Source organism: Tursiops truncatus, chromosome 9 (genome assembly GCF_011762595.2).
Source record: "Tursiops truncatus isolate mTurTru1 chromosome 9, mTurTru1.mat.Y, whole genome shotgun sequence".
In the NCBI taxonomy this organism is placed as follows: Eukaryota; Metazoa; Chordata; class Mammalia; order Artiodactyla; family Delphinidae; genus Tursiops; species Tursiops truncatus.
In genome coordinates, this window is record NC_047042.1 from 84707244 (window position 1) to 84722070 (window position 14827).

General features: G+C 50.7%; 1 long non-coding RNA gene across 1 annotated transcript in view; it reads left to right on the top strand.

Moving 5' to 3' along the window:
* The window catches only part of LOC109549262 (uncharacterized), a 328196-nt gene that overhangs the window by 185214 nt on the left and 128155 nt on the right, over nucleotides 1–14827 (top strand). Inside the window, exon 2 of the long non-coding RNA XR_002175505.3 lies at nucleotides 12493–12575. This is a non-coding gene — a long non-coding RNA (uncharacterized lncRNA). The remainder of the gene's footprint in view (nucleotides 1–12492; nucleotides 12576–14827) is intronic.

Genomic DNA, 14827 nt, shown 5'->3' on the forward strand with positions numbered 1-14827 from the left:
TGCGCCACCAGGGAAGCCCTGTCTCTTTCTTTTAATAAATCCAACCAGAGCAGTGAACGCAAATATGAAACCGTACAGTGTATGTGTATCTGCTGGACTCGTCAGTGGGTGATGGCTTTGCGCGTGGGAAACTCTCCGCGCTGACCTAACCTCTGTCTCCGGGTGAACTGGCATAATGATGAATCTTGCAGCACCCTACTCTTTCTTTCCGGGGGCTCCGATGACCTTTCCTCTTCTTCACCAGCTTTTGGTAAAGTGGGAGGAAGGGCACAGCCCTCCGGTTCCGCTTAGGATTTGTAACCTGAAGCCTGAGGCTTGTTCACCTGTGTGATGTAGGGACAGTGACTCAAGGGTCGAAGGAAGAGAAACAGGTGATGGAAGGAGGAGACTCACCAGGCAGGCCAGCCATCTTGCCTTTGGGAGGGGCCAGAGGTCTTTGGGAACACGTGGGACTATGGTCCAAGCTGGACTCGGGGTGGGGGGGCAGCCTCCGTGGTGGTGGTGGAGAGGCCGCACATCTGGGAGGCCACGGAGTCCCAGACACAATGTTGAGGAGCCGTGAGGTCCTGGTCCTTCCTCAGGATTTGTTGTGTCTACTCACCTTAGATGCTGGAAAAGTTGGGGCGGGTGGCAGAAGGTGAGCTGCTGGGGAGACAGAGGTGCTCTGGCTTGGTGGGACTGTCCTACTGGCCTAAGCAAAGCCCAGGAATGCTGTCTTCACTCTGCTCACTAAAGCTCTGGCTTCTTTTCCTAGTCAGAGCCATACAGGGTAATCTGGTCATCCCTGGAATCATCCTAACATTGACGAGGTCACTGCTGCAGCTCCCCTCCCAGATGGCCTTTCAATGTCTGCTTGCCCACTTCCAGGATCCCAGCCCACCCACGGGCCCTGGCCCGCGTTGGCTAGATCCAGTATTAGAAAGTCCCTTCCTTATGTGGAGCTGAACTCCACTGCCTTTCATCCTCCACCATTGGTTCTAGGTGTTAAGCTGGAGCTACGTGACATAAATCCAGCCACCCCCACGGGCCACCTCCTCAAACGTTTAAAGACAGATGTCCCATCTCTGCTGGGTCTTCTCTTCTCACGATGTGGTTGTCAGACCCCTCACCACCTGGTCACCCTGTTCTAGGGGTGAATCAGTTAGTAGGTCTTTGCTGTGTTTGCACTGTGGAGCACAGGTGTGAACGCCAGTCTACACTGAAGGAGGCTTCTCATCCTTGGCGAGCAGGTCAGACCCCCGAGAGGACCACATCTGCTTTCCAGGATAGGCTTTGGCATAGACACTCCTGCCCAGCCAGCCTTCCGCATGAAAAGGTGGAGGAGGCAAAGCCTCTGAGGGTAGAGCCCTAGAGAGTAGCACCCATGAGGACCAGACCTGGAATCGGAAGCCAAGACACTGCTCCCCTCCCCAAAGACCCAGCGTTCACATCAGCGATAGACTTCCGTCTTCCCAATCTGAGTGGCCTGGATCCTTCCCAGAATCAGTGCAGGGCTCCCGGAGGGCACAGCATCCACTGATCTCCCCTCAAGCCACTCGTCCACTCAGGATGTTTAAAATGGCAGGCATGACCATGACCTCACCCCGGTGGCGTGAGGCTGACTCATGCAGTGTCTCTAAGCCGACTGAGCTCATTGAGAGCACGGCCAGATAATGCTGGCTGCAGGAGACTCAGGTCTGTTGCTGTCATCATTGCTGTAGCTTCCTGAATGGTTTATTGGAAACAATCTTCAGTTATACCGAATAGCTGCAAGTACAGTGCAAAAAACCTTTTTCTTCCTCAGCTATTTCAGAGTATGTTGCTGACATGATGCCCGTCACCCATGAATACTTTAGTTTATATATTCTACAAGCAAGGACGTGCTCTTACGTGACCATAAACAATCATCGAAGGCAGGAAGTGACCTGATTCATTACTAACACTTAATCCTCAGACCCCAGTCAAGTTTGGCCAGCTGCCCCAGTGATGATCTTTAGAGTGAAAGGATCCAGTCTAGGGTCACACACTGCATTTCGTTGTTGTGTCTCCCTAATCTCCTTCACTCTGGAACAGATTCCCGGTCCTTTCTTAACTTTCCAGACACTGACACTTTTGAAGACTCCAGGCCAACTCTTTTGACTAATGTCCCTCCCATTGGGTTTGTCTGATGTTTCCTCATGATTAGATTCAGGCTGTGCGTCTTCGGCAGGAGTTCCACAGAAGTGATGCTGTGCCCTTCTTATTGCACCTTATCAGGCATCTCATGATTCTGATTTGTCCCAGACTTGGTGATATAGTCTTTGATTACTTTTGTTTAAGGTGGTGTCACCAGCCTTCTCCACGGCAAAGTTACTCTTTTCCTTTTTGTAAGTAACCATGTGTGGAGATGCTTTGAGATTAGGTGAATATCCCGTTCCTTATCAAACTTCAATTTATTCATTTATCTATATCAGGATGAACTTGTGTTTCATATTTTATTCAGTGGATTGTACCTTATTATTATTACGTCTTTTGATGCTGAAGTTGTCTCAGAGTTGCCCGGTGGGAATCCCTCCAAGCTAGCTTTAGTGTCCTTTTCACAAGTCCCCATCATTCTCTGAGTGCTTCCTTACTTACGGTAAAGTAAGATATTCCAAATTCGTATTGTACTTTCCCTGCCCCTGTCTGGAATCAGCCCATTTTTCAGGGAGCCCTGATTCCTTTCAGTGGAGAATGGTATTTAGAAACCAAGATCTAAGGGCTAGGCGTGCTCATTGGTACTGGGGTGGCTCCCAGACCCTCTTGGTGGACAGAGTGGAGAAATATGTGCATGTATGTCTGCACATACAATGGCATGTGTATTTATATGTTTATCTAACTGAATATTAAAAACCATCAGTTCACATAGATACCCCAAATTCCAATCTAACACCTCAGGATTCACTTTAGTTTTCATCCTTTTTGTGCCTGTAGCTTCCGTCTCTAACAGTGGGAAATCTGGCTCCTGTTGATCTTTCTTATTTGATCAATCTCCCCTTATGTAATTTTGCATTGCCACCATCACCCCTTCCTGGCACAGATGCCCTCCTCATCCCTCTTGGCCTCCCAGCCTGTCCCAGGCTGTCCCCCTAACCTGGTGAGGAAGACCCTCCCAATCCTCTTAGGTACCCATACCCCTCGCCTGGCTGCCCCCTCCTGGGACTCCCTCCTTACCCTCTGGAGCTCCAGCACCCCACACCAGGCTCCCCCTGTGGCCCTCGTCCCATGCAGGAACCTCTCACAGTGTTCAGGCTCCAGACCCTGAGCTGAGCTGTCCCTTGGTTGGGTCCTCCTCTCCATACTTGTGCTCCAACACTTGGCTCTGGGCCACTGTGTCTCCCCAGTGCTGTGGCACAGGTGCCCACTTTTCTAGGACGCCCCCGTCAGCGCCCCCCCCCCCCCCCCCCGCCGTTTGTTTGTGGCCTGAATAGTTCAGGAAGAAAAAGAATAGGAAGAAAGAAGAGAGGTTGCATCTGGGATTCTTAACTGCTGTCACCAGGGGGTCCTCCCTGCTCTCTTCAAATGAAAAGCTCGGGACAGCTGCCTGGCAAATGCTGGATTTGTAAAGGCCTGTGAGCAGGGCAACCTGCACTTTGGCACATTAAGGTGAAGTGCGGTGGGGACTGAGGCGGCCTTCGGGTAATATGTAGATCATCCCATTCTGAGGCACATTAACGAAGTGCTAATTGTGCTTCTGAATGCAGTTTGGTGCCAGTTGCAGGAATAACTCTGGCACCTGCTTGGACTTTAGACTTGCAGATTAACTCAAATGGAAAGAGTAGCAAAACAGGGAATAATTTGTTCTCTAATAAGCCACTTGGAAGCCAACTCATTTCTACAGTTGGTGTCAGAAAAGTGCAGCCCAGTGATTGGAACAGGAAGCTGTGTATCTGGTGTGCGGGGTTCTGTGTTGTTTGTGCCAACTTGCTGAACAGTCCACCTCACTTTGCATCCATTCGCCTCAGTTTACCTTCCCACTATTAGGGATGAGAAGAATTTTATTTACATAGGACAGATTGGATCCAGAGAGCTCTGTTTTCTGTCCTTGTCACTTGTACTCATGTGGACAGCTCCAATAAATTTGATGAGAAGGCAGAAGGGCAGGAAACGGGTATCTTCATTTATGGGCGATTATCTCAGGATGTGATTCTCAAAGTGGGGTCCCTGGACCAGCAGCATTGCCATCAGCTCGCAGCTGGTTGGAAATGCAAATCCACAGGCCGCCCCTCCCCTCACCCCAGACCTACTGAATCAGAAGCTGGGGATGGGGCCCAGCGGTCTGTGGTTTAGAAAACCTGTGGCGTGATTCTGATGCACACCAAAGTTCGCCGTGCGCTGATTGCTCTAGGAAATGTGGCCCAGTTCAGTCACGCAGGGTTTACTGAGCATTTACTACTAAGTTACTCAGCATGTGGTTCCTGAGGTCCTACTGTGTGCCAGTAGTGGGGCTGAATTGTGAACAAGGCAGCCATGGTTCTTGCCTTCCCGGGGCATGTTGTCTCATGACTGATGCATTGAACAAGCAAACAGGTGGGATGCTAGAAGTGAAACCACAGGCGCTTGGTGGGAGAATCGTGGAGGGTTCCTGGTTTAGTTACGCAGGGGAGTCAGTGATGGCTACTCTGAGCAAGTGACATCTACGCAGCAGCCATGCTCCCTGGGAAGCCATGGAAAGGTGGCTGGAGGGAGGAACAAGGTAGGGAAGTTTGTGAACCCTCCTGTATCCGTGAAGGCAGTCAGAAGAGTGCTGGCTTGAAGCCCAAGATGCAGGAGCCGGAGTGTGGGCTGAGTCTCTCTTTCCTCGCCTTTGCTCTGATATGACTTTGGAGGAGGGGCTGTGTCTCCCTGGCTCGGTGCGGGGAGGGGGAATGGGGGCGGCGGGGCGGGGGGAGCTCTGTTTATTATCCAGCTGGCGGAGATAGCATCATCATCATTTTCCAGGGGCCAGATATGTGCAATATTAAAAAAGAAATCATGTGATTTGCTGACAGTACTTAATGGGTAATTCAAGGGGCCTTATTATTCCTATACATCATGTCTGGCTTGTGACAGGCAGCAGGGTTTCTGGCACCGAGGGGAAGCTCACGTGCCTTCAATTTGGGTTTTTCCTTCCTTCCTGAGGTGACACCCGGCATCCAAGTCCCTATCTGAATGGCTGGTCCCTGAAGCTTCGTCAGGGACCACTTGGTGCTGAGGTGGGTATTAAGGACGCAGTGGAGGGGGGGCGGTCTCTGAAGGTAAGGGCTGGCCCACTGCTCTGCTGGTGGTTGAATAAGGTTGATCAGCCCAAGGTCTCTGACAGAGAAAGCTGCCAGAGATGCTGTTCCCAAACCCACTGACTACTGACCATGTGGGCAGAGGACAGTGTGCTTACATTTTTACCAGAGTTGGGTCAGAGGCTCTCTTTTTGTTTTGCGACGAAGGGCACATATGCATCCCCAGCGATATTTCTCACAATGCGTGTATGTGGACGGGGGCTCCTCTCATCCGCTTGGGAGGCACTCTTGACCTCTGCTTCCCCAACATGGTGCCTGGCAGATGGAAAGACAACCATGGGATGCCTGGATGAATGAACAGATGGAGCAGAAGAATTGGGACTTGCCCTAAGGGTCAAGGGGCCAGGTCTTTGGAGCGGGGACAGTCTCCTCCCAAAGAGGACAGACATTAGGGCAGTTTTCGTGTGCTTGGTTGCATTATTCTGCTGTTATATATGGAGACCCGGTTAACGGGTTCCTGAGCTCTTGGAAGGGTGGTCTCAGTGGCGAAGTGACGTACGCCTAGCACTGTGCCCGGTGCAGTCGGGCTTTCAGAAGCTGTTGCTGAATGAATGCAATCCATCATGTTTTTCTTTGAGGTCAGGGATTATTATTTCTAATACAGTCATCTTCCCGGGGCTCCCCCTGGCTGTGTGGATAGGGGGTGCTGGGCAAGGCAAACTGCAGAGTGGGGAACCCTTGCTCACTTCCTTCTCTGAAGGGAATGTCACAGGCAGTGTTACAGGGAAAGATGGCCTAGCGAGGACAGAGGACATGAACGCTTTCTGGGCTGCCCCAGTGCTTTTCCGTCATTCCTCACTTCCATACCTTGTGCAGTTTTTGCACCTTGGAAAACAGATATTGCCTTGTCTGCTTGTCTACACCAGCACCTCTTCCTGGGATACTGCCCAGCTAACCATCCTTGAGGCCAGGGGAGCTAGAGAAATTGTGCCTTTTTAACCCCATGATTGGGAAATTCTGACCATGTCTGCCATTCCTCTTACCTCTTGGTCATCCTGAAGGAGGCTAGGAAGGCCCATTTGTATATGGAGATAAGCTGGCGTGAGATAAAAACATATCTGCACAGCATTATTCTCTCTCTCTCTTTTTCTTTACAGTGTGCCAGTATGTCACATGTATTATATTATTTCTTTCTTTTTAACGTCTTTATTGGAGTATAATTGCTTTACAGTGGTGTGTTAGTTTCTGCTTTATAACAGAGTGAATCAGTTATACATACACATATATCCCCATATCTTTTCCCTCTTGCATCTCCCTCCCTCCCACCCTCCCTATCCCACCCCTCTAGGTGGTCACAAAGCACCGAGCTGATCTCCCTGTGCTATGCGGCTGCTTCCCACTTGCTATCGATTTTGCATTTGGTAGTGTATATATGTCCATGCCAGTCTCTCACTTTGGAAAAAAAGTGGTCATGAAGAACCTAGGGGCAGGCTGGGAATAAAGATGCACAGCATTATTCTTAATAGCCAGAGGTGGAAGCAACCCAAGTGTCCACTGACAGATGAATGGATGGATGAACAAAATGTGGTCTGTACGTACAGTGGAATATTAATCAGCCATAAAGGGAGGAATTCTGACAAATGCTGTAACACGGATGAACCTTGGAGATAGCATGCTAAGTGACGTAAGCCAGACATGAAAGGACAAATACTGTGTGATTCCACTTATATGAGGTCCCTAGAGCAGTCAAATTCATGGAGACAAAAAGTGAAATGGTGGTTTCTGGGGGAGGGGAGAATGGGGAGTTAGTGTTGAATGGGTGCAGGGTTTCAGTTGGGGAAGACAGCAAAGATGGGGGGATGGTTGCACAACACTGGGAATGTACAGAACGCCACTGATCTGTACCCTTAAAAATGGTTAAAACGATCAATTTAATGTTATGTGTATTTTACTACAATTTTTAAAAAGTCTGCAGAGGGGCGAGTTGGTGCTGCAGGTCGGGCCTTCTAGATGCAGATGCTGGAGTGGAGTTTGGGCTGCAGGGTGACTTTGGGGACCCACACTTCTGAAGGAAGGGGGAGGAGGTAGGTTTGGGAAGAGGAGGACGTTGGACTGAATCTGGGGTGCGGGCCCCAAAGCCTGGGGCTCCGGCCTGAGGACTACTCATCAGGCAAAGGGACCTGGCCTTTGATACCCGTACTTCTTCGCTCATCCCCCTGAGGGCTCAGTGCCCTCAGCTGAAGCTGACCTCGACCACAGAAGGGGACCTGTGGCACTTTTCTGTGTCTACCACGATTGGGAAATCAGAGGCCAAAGAGTCATTTGCAGGTTGGTTAAGGCATAACTACCTTCATTTAACAGATTGCTGACACTGATACTCAGTCAGGGGAGGTGAAGTAACTTGTTCTATCAGTGGGCAGGTCTAGAACCATATGCTCCCAACTCTTGGCCCACTCCACGTCCAGCTGCCTCACTGGTCCAGTACTCAGATCCTACCTATGTCTCGTCTCTGACCTATGGGGTGATCACACCCATTTTACCTACCTTCTAGAATTTCCAGGAAGACATAGGTACCCGAAGCGAATACACTTGAATGAGACACCGTGAATGGGGTATTGATAACACAGCAATAATAACAACTCAGACATGAATGGGTTGGTGCGCTGATTCCACTGGTGGCGACTCACTAGGCGTCTCTGTGTGAATCATGGTTTTCATATTTGTATGCCTTGTGCATTGATTCCCACACATTATTGAGCACCTACTAAGCGCACAGCACTCTGCATGACCCAGTGAAGGACACAGCGTAGTGCCAGCCCTGGAAGATGTGCCCCCCTGGAGGGGCAGGACAAGCTAAAGGACAGGGCCAGGCAGCAGTGGAGAAGTGCCCAGTGAGTGGGGTTGACACGTGTGAGGAAGATGCGGGCCAGGGCACCGGCCTCAGCACTCTGAAAACACTGCTCCCCCACGGGATGCTCGAGGGCCATGGGATTGTCTACTGAACAAACCCTTAATGAAAAATCACGGTTTAGCCAAAAAGCCAATATCCAGCTCTCTGCCCAAAGTCTCAAAGATTTTGAAACCCTTCAACTCCACGCCGGCATTTGCATCCAGAGGGCCCGGGCTCGTTCCTGTGCGGACCCACTTCTATCTCACTCCGAGTTGGCACTGCCAGCACATGGGCCTTTCTGGTCCCCTTCAGCAGAGTGACAGAGAGCAGACTGTATTATTTCCTAGGGCTGCACACTGGGTGGCTTAAAACAATAGAAATGTATCGTCTCACAGTTCCGGAGGCTAAAAGTCTAACATCAAGTGTCGTAGGGCCACACTCCCTCGGAAACCTATAGCGGAGAATCCTTCCTGGCCTCTTGTCGCTTCTGCTGGTTTGCTGCAGTCCTTGGTGTTCCTTGCTTGCAGCTGCAGCTCTCCAGTCTCTGCCTTCGTCCTTACATCGCATCCTCCCCGTGTCTCTGTGTCTCGCCATGGCCCGTGTGACTTCTTAGAAGGACACCCCAGTCCTATGGACACCGTATCCACCATGACCTCATCTTAACTAATTACATCTGCAGTGACTCTATTTCCAAATAAGGTCACATTCTGAGATACCAGGGATGAGGACTTCAGCATATCTTATTTTTTTTTTGGAGGAAAGACGCAATTCAACTCAGAGCAGAAACCCAGAAAATACATTAGGTATCTCCTGGACACACACGGTAGAAAAGGGTGTGTGTGATGTGGGTGTGTTTTCCATGAGTGTGTGCGGAGGGTTGTTTTGCCTCAAAGTTGATGGGACACCAATATGTGTAAACTTTGACACACACACTGGGGTACTATTTACATTTTTATTCTCAAAGCCAATTATTTAAGTAAAAGCATTTGCTTTGATTATGGCCTTAAGTGCCTTTGGGGTGCTCTTTCCTAGGATGTTAAGTGTAGCAAACACGTTACTGACACTAACTCTGATCAAGGCCAAAGGCCATAATCATACCGGTTCCGTCCTGGAGAACTGAGGTCCAAGTGGGAGCAGACTTAATAGGTTTCCTCCTCCTTTTATCTGTTGTGGGTATTTGCTGACGGTTAGTTGTTAACAGCATAAGCACCTACCTATCTCTGCATGTGATTGTGTGTGTGTGTGTGTGTGTGTGTGTGTGTGTGTGTGTGTGTGTGTGTGTGTTGGATTATTCATTCTCGTCTCTCTCCGCACATTGTCGATGTGTGAGGTGTGAAGGGCACACAGAGAAGAAGGACGGCATCTTTGGTTTGAAAACAATCTCCAAAACAATGGAATGTCAAAAACCAGGCAGAGGCCAGAGGGGATTCTGTATGTGAAAAAGGACACACCAGTGGCACTGGGTGTATTCCCTGGCTGCGTTCCTTGACTGAGCAGACCTCTTACCTGGCTGTCTCTTCTCTCTGGGAAACTCCCTCTCTTTTCCCAGGAGGTGCCCTGGGTCAAGGGCACTTTCCAGAGTGGAACTTTCTACAGCTTCGTCAGGTTCTTCCCAGCCTGGTTGCTAGGCAATGATGGTGCGCACTAGAGGGGCTGCTCCTGCCTGGGTGGCTGGCTCACCATCCCATCTGCAATTTAAATTCCCTGACAGGCAGAAGCAGCCAAGCTGTTCACTTGAGATTGCAAAAAGTTAGATTGAAATACAAGGAATATCCAGTGCCTGAAGCCCTTCATAAATTTTGCCTTGATAGTAACTGGGAGAGAGACGGGGAGAGACGGGGAGAGAGGGGAACGTGTTCCACTTTAGTCGATTTACATTTGATCAACGTGTCCCAGGCCTCCCTCTGCCCCCGGCCTGCTCTCCTGGCCTCCCCGGGGTTCTCCACGTCCCTTTCCACGCATCTCCCTATCCTGCCCTTCGGGTGAGTGAGCCTCTGAGCGTCTCTTCTGCCTTTCCATGGATGTCTGGACAAGAAGAAGCAGGGATGTAGCCACTGGCTAGTCAACCGCACCCACAGATTCCTGGGCCCTCCCTCTCCTGGAGTAACCTGCACCCCTCAAAGGCCTGCAATGACAGGTCCCTTGGCAAAGCCCAGAGCAACAGCTGTGTTGACAACAGCTGGATCTTCCAGTCTGCCTGGGCCCTGACTGGCGTCCTTGGGGGGGCACCTGAGGCTGTCTCTGGCCTCAGTGGCAGGGGCTGAGGTGGCAGGGAGTTGGACAGCAGAATCTCTGTAATTTTCCAGCTCAGATCCGTGAGGTGAAGAATCAGGTGCAGGGAAGGAGCTGCGGAATCCGCTTCTCTGGAGATTGGATGTTGTGATTAGCTCCCCCTTCAATCTCTCTTCTCCTCTCCCTGCTTTCACTCTTGGGCCCTGCCCTTTCTATCTCAGGCTCGTCCAACTCTTTCTTATTCTCTTTTCTTTCTTTTTCTCCTGGTTCATCAAAGACTGTCCTTGAGGCCTCTGGCATTCCAGCGTCTGTCAGCGGGAAGGGCGGACACAGCTGGACTCTGGGACTTAAGGGAGAAAGCTGTTTCCTCTGCAGGCCACCCTGGTCACCTCCTAGTGAGACATGAAAGTGAAAATGGTGGTCTTGAGGGAACCATACGCAGTTCCTGCCCTCTGTGAGCTTTCCCTCTTAAACTGGATTATTTATACCTAATGGAATACAAGATTAGGACCATTGTCATACAAAACTACAAGCATCTTGGGCGTTGAGGGGGTTTAAGAGTGAAATTAAACCACTTAACACCTACTAGGATAGTTATGATTAAAAAAACCTTGAAAATAACAAGGTTGGTGGGGATGTGGGGAAATTGGAAGCCTCATGCATTGCTGGTGGGAATGTAAAATGGTTCAGTCACTGGGGCAAATAGTTTGACAATGCCTTAAAAAGTTAAACAGAGAACTACCATGTGACCCAGCAATTCCACTCCTAGGTATATACCCGAGAGAATTCAAAACAGATACTTGTACATCCATGTGTGTGACACGACTGTTGACAATTGCCAAGAGGTAGAAACAACCCAATGTCCATGGACAGATGGGAGGATAAAGAAAATGTGGTATATATCCATAAAATGGAATATTATTCACTCATAAAAAGAAATAAAATTTTGACATGTGCTGCAACATGGATGGACTTTGGAAATATGCTAAATGAAACAAGTCTGACAGAAGGACAAATATTGTATAATTTCACTTATATGAGGCACCTAGAATAGACAGATTTATAGAGGTAGAAAGTAGAATAGTGGTTACTTGGGATGAGGGCAGGGGGAATGGGGGGAGTCATTGTTTAATGGGAATAGAGTTTATATTGGGGATGATGACAAACTTTTGCGTATAAATAGTGACGATAGTATAAAACATTGTGAGTGTACTTAACACCATCGAATTGTATACTTACAAATAGTTAAAATGATAAGTGTGTATGTTTTGTCATAACCAAAGGGTGAAATGAAGCAGCAAGTCTGGGGGGAAGTTCCTAGTATGATGGGGGAAGGGGAGAAGGAGGTGACCAAGCAGAATCTCTACGCCGAGGGGCACAGGCCTTGCTGGCCCGTGGTGTCGGGAGAGGGGGGCCTAATGAGGACAGTGAGAATGCTGGGAGTGACCTGGGTCCTCGGAGAGCATTGACGACTACTGCCACCATACAGATGACAAAACCAAGGCCCAGAGATCTCCCCAGGGTCTGGAGGGAAAAGAAAAAGGGGGATGAGTGTCTGGCCATCCCATGGGGAGTAAGGTTTAGGCAAGATGACATCCCTCCCAGCCACCCTCCCCGCCCCCCAGTACTGGAAACAGTTGCAAATGTACATCGAGGGAGGCGTGGTGGGAAAGTTGGGAGGACCTACCATGAGGAGGGAGAGGCCTAGGGATAATTAAAAGGCAGCCATAGCCTTGAGGGGACATTCGTGAGGGTCTCAACAGGATTCTGTGCTGCCCATTGGTTTCCACCTCTGGCCACTTCTCAAGTCCAGTCAGGGCATCACCTCACTGCCATGCCCTCCCTGCAACTTGAGCCTTGGAGACTGGCTGCCTTGGGGTCCTCTGTCGCTCTGGATGAGAGAGCAGGGAGAGGAATAGCCTGAAACCAAGGACCAGGCACTCAGCCCAGCTCTGAGGGGCCCAGGAAGTTTTGTGGAGGGCAGGTGGTGCTCTCAGAGCACAGGTGGAGGCAGACAGGACTTCTAGCATCCGTAATGGCACCGGGGGTGGGATTATAACTGGATTCCCTCTCTCTCTTTCTTTCGTGGTGCCCCCGGAGGACGCATGCTCTCCTTGCCTTTGTCTCCTCACCCCCGTCTCTCCTCCCTCCCCACAGGAAGCCCTGGGCAGCGGTATGTGACGCAGGTGGCCACGCCTCAATGCCAGTTGTGTTCAAAGCCAGCGGCCCTGTTTTCTCAGGTAAGCCAGACGAGCTTCCCTCTACCATTTGATCTTCATGTGTCTCGTGGTTACAAACAGCTCAGCCTTCCCGGTGCTGACGGCAGCGCTGGGGCATTACAGTAATGTGCACATTCAGATCAAGTGCAGGTAGAGATGCTACAGCAGCTCTTTGCCACGGAACACTCAGCCTTCAATAATAGCATTTGGGGTCCCTCTGGAACCTTCCTCCGCAGAGGCACCTGGGATACCTCTCTCCCTCTCCGCGCTGCAACCCCGGGAGCTGAGGGGGGGCAAAGATGATTCTTGTTTTTGCTGATGAGGAAATGGAAATTCAAATAAGAGAACATCGTGCAGGAAATAAGAGGGCCAGGACTGTTACCACAATGATGATGAGACAATAATAACAACAGCAATACTTCGTGTGTGCCTGCTGGGTGCTGCTTCCTGGGGAAGCAGTTTGCCTGCACTGGGGCAGGTGCTGAGGTCAGTGAAGTCCAGGATCTGTCCCGGGCACAGGGACAGAGGGAGCCCCACCTCACAGCGAGTTCTCACTAATGCTCCTGACCTCTCTGTCAGTTAAAGTCAACTCAGGGCTGGTCCCAGGACAATCCTAAACTCAAGAGAAAGCTGTCCTTTCCCTCCCTGCCTCCATGCCCCTATCTTAGGGTCCTCATGCTGTCGCTGGGACCTGACCCCTGCTCTCTCTTGCCTTCCTGAGCAGAGTTCCCCTCCCCCAGTCCTAGATCCTCTGGACCTAGCTGGGAGCAGCCCCTGCTTTCCAGGAGGCTGACTGCTAAGGGGATTGTCTAGTTTTCGGCTACTGTGCTGCCCCACTAACAGCATTTTTATTTATACAACCTTGGCAATGCCTTGCCTTAAGGTGGGAACCCAGTGACATGGTTAAGGGCTAAGATGGAACCACCAGCGACATTTCAAAGTCAAGAGTTCCGGGCAGGGAAGTTGGCCCTGGCTCTGTCCACACCTTCCCACCACAACTGCCCATTTCGTGGGAAAGAAAACAGAGCAAGGTAGCATCAGCACCATTTGCTAACGCTGCTGTGTATACCTAAGTGAATTTTCCAGGACACATCTCTGAGTTGGAAGGCAGCGTATTAGAAGGCCCATTTTTCAGGAGAGGAAACAGGCACAGAGAGAAAAGCCTTAGTCAACGATAAGTAATAAGTGGTAGACATAGAACCAGATCCCAGGCTTCCTAGTCCTGTGCTGTTCCTGCTGCTACACTCCGCTTTGGCCCAGGTTCAAAGCTGCCAAAATGGACATTTTTTTTTTAACTTTTAGGCTGGTGGGTGACTGAGTAGAATCTTCGCGGATGCTGTGTCTCCTCTGGGCTCCTTGTGGGGCTGTTCGCTCCATTGGCACAGCTCGGTCTTTGAATAAGTGAGAGGAGCTTCTGGAAATATCAGTACATGGAGAGGACGAAGGGGAGAGGGGCATCTGCCTTTGCCCTAAATCCCAAATAAAAGGCTTCCCTGTCCCAGAGAATTAAGGCAGCCCCCTATTTTTTCTCCTCCCCTATTCCCACACCCTCCCCATCTGAGTCCTCAGAGGATAGACTCAGCTCTGACACCCAGGGAGAGGAAGGCCTTCTGGTTCCATTTCCACTGACCCTGTTCTATAAGCCCTTCCTCTGGCAGGACGCAGGGCGGTTGCCTGATTTTTCAATGGACAGTCTCTGAGCATGGGCTGGGGCCGTGCAATTCACTGTGCTAACAGCAGAGGGCGCCCCTGACCTTGGAGAACGAATCATACCCGCCCCTTCCTCAGCCTTCGCGTCAGCCTGGCTTCTTGGGGGCCTTGCAGAGGGCAGTGCTCTGGGGGGAGTCCCAGGCACACCTGTGTCCCCGATCTCTGCTTCCTCCCTCCGTGTGCCTCTGTCTTCTGCTCTGTCTCCAGGGAAGCAGAGGAACAATAGGCTGTGGTAGACAGAGGAGAGACAGCTGAGCTGGGCTTGTGGGGACACTATTGCCACGTGGGCACGTTATGTCGAATTAGTGTCCTCATCCGAGGCTTGCCAAGCATTGTCCTCATAGGAGCATCATCAGGACCAGCTCCAAGCGGGAGAATGGATGCGAAGGGTCTGTAAACAGAAGGGTGCTCTAGGGATGCAACCCTGGACCTACCTGAGCGAACTGGGGCAAGTCCTCGGTCCCCGTGTGCAGAGTTCCTGCATAACACGAGGGACTGAACTGGAGGGTCGTCCACCTCTCCAGCCCCTTCCAGGGCTAAAAGCTGGGATTCATGTCAGCACT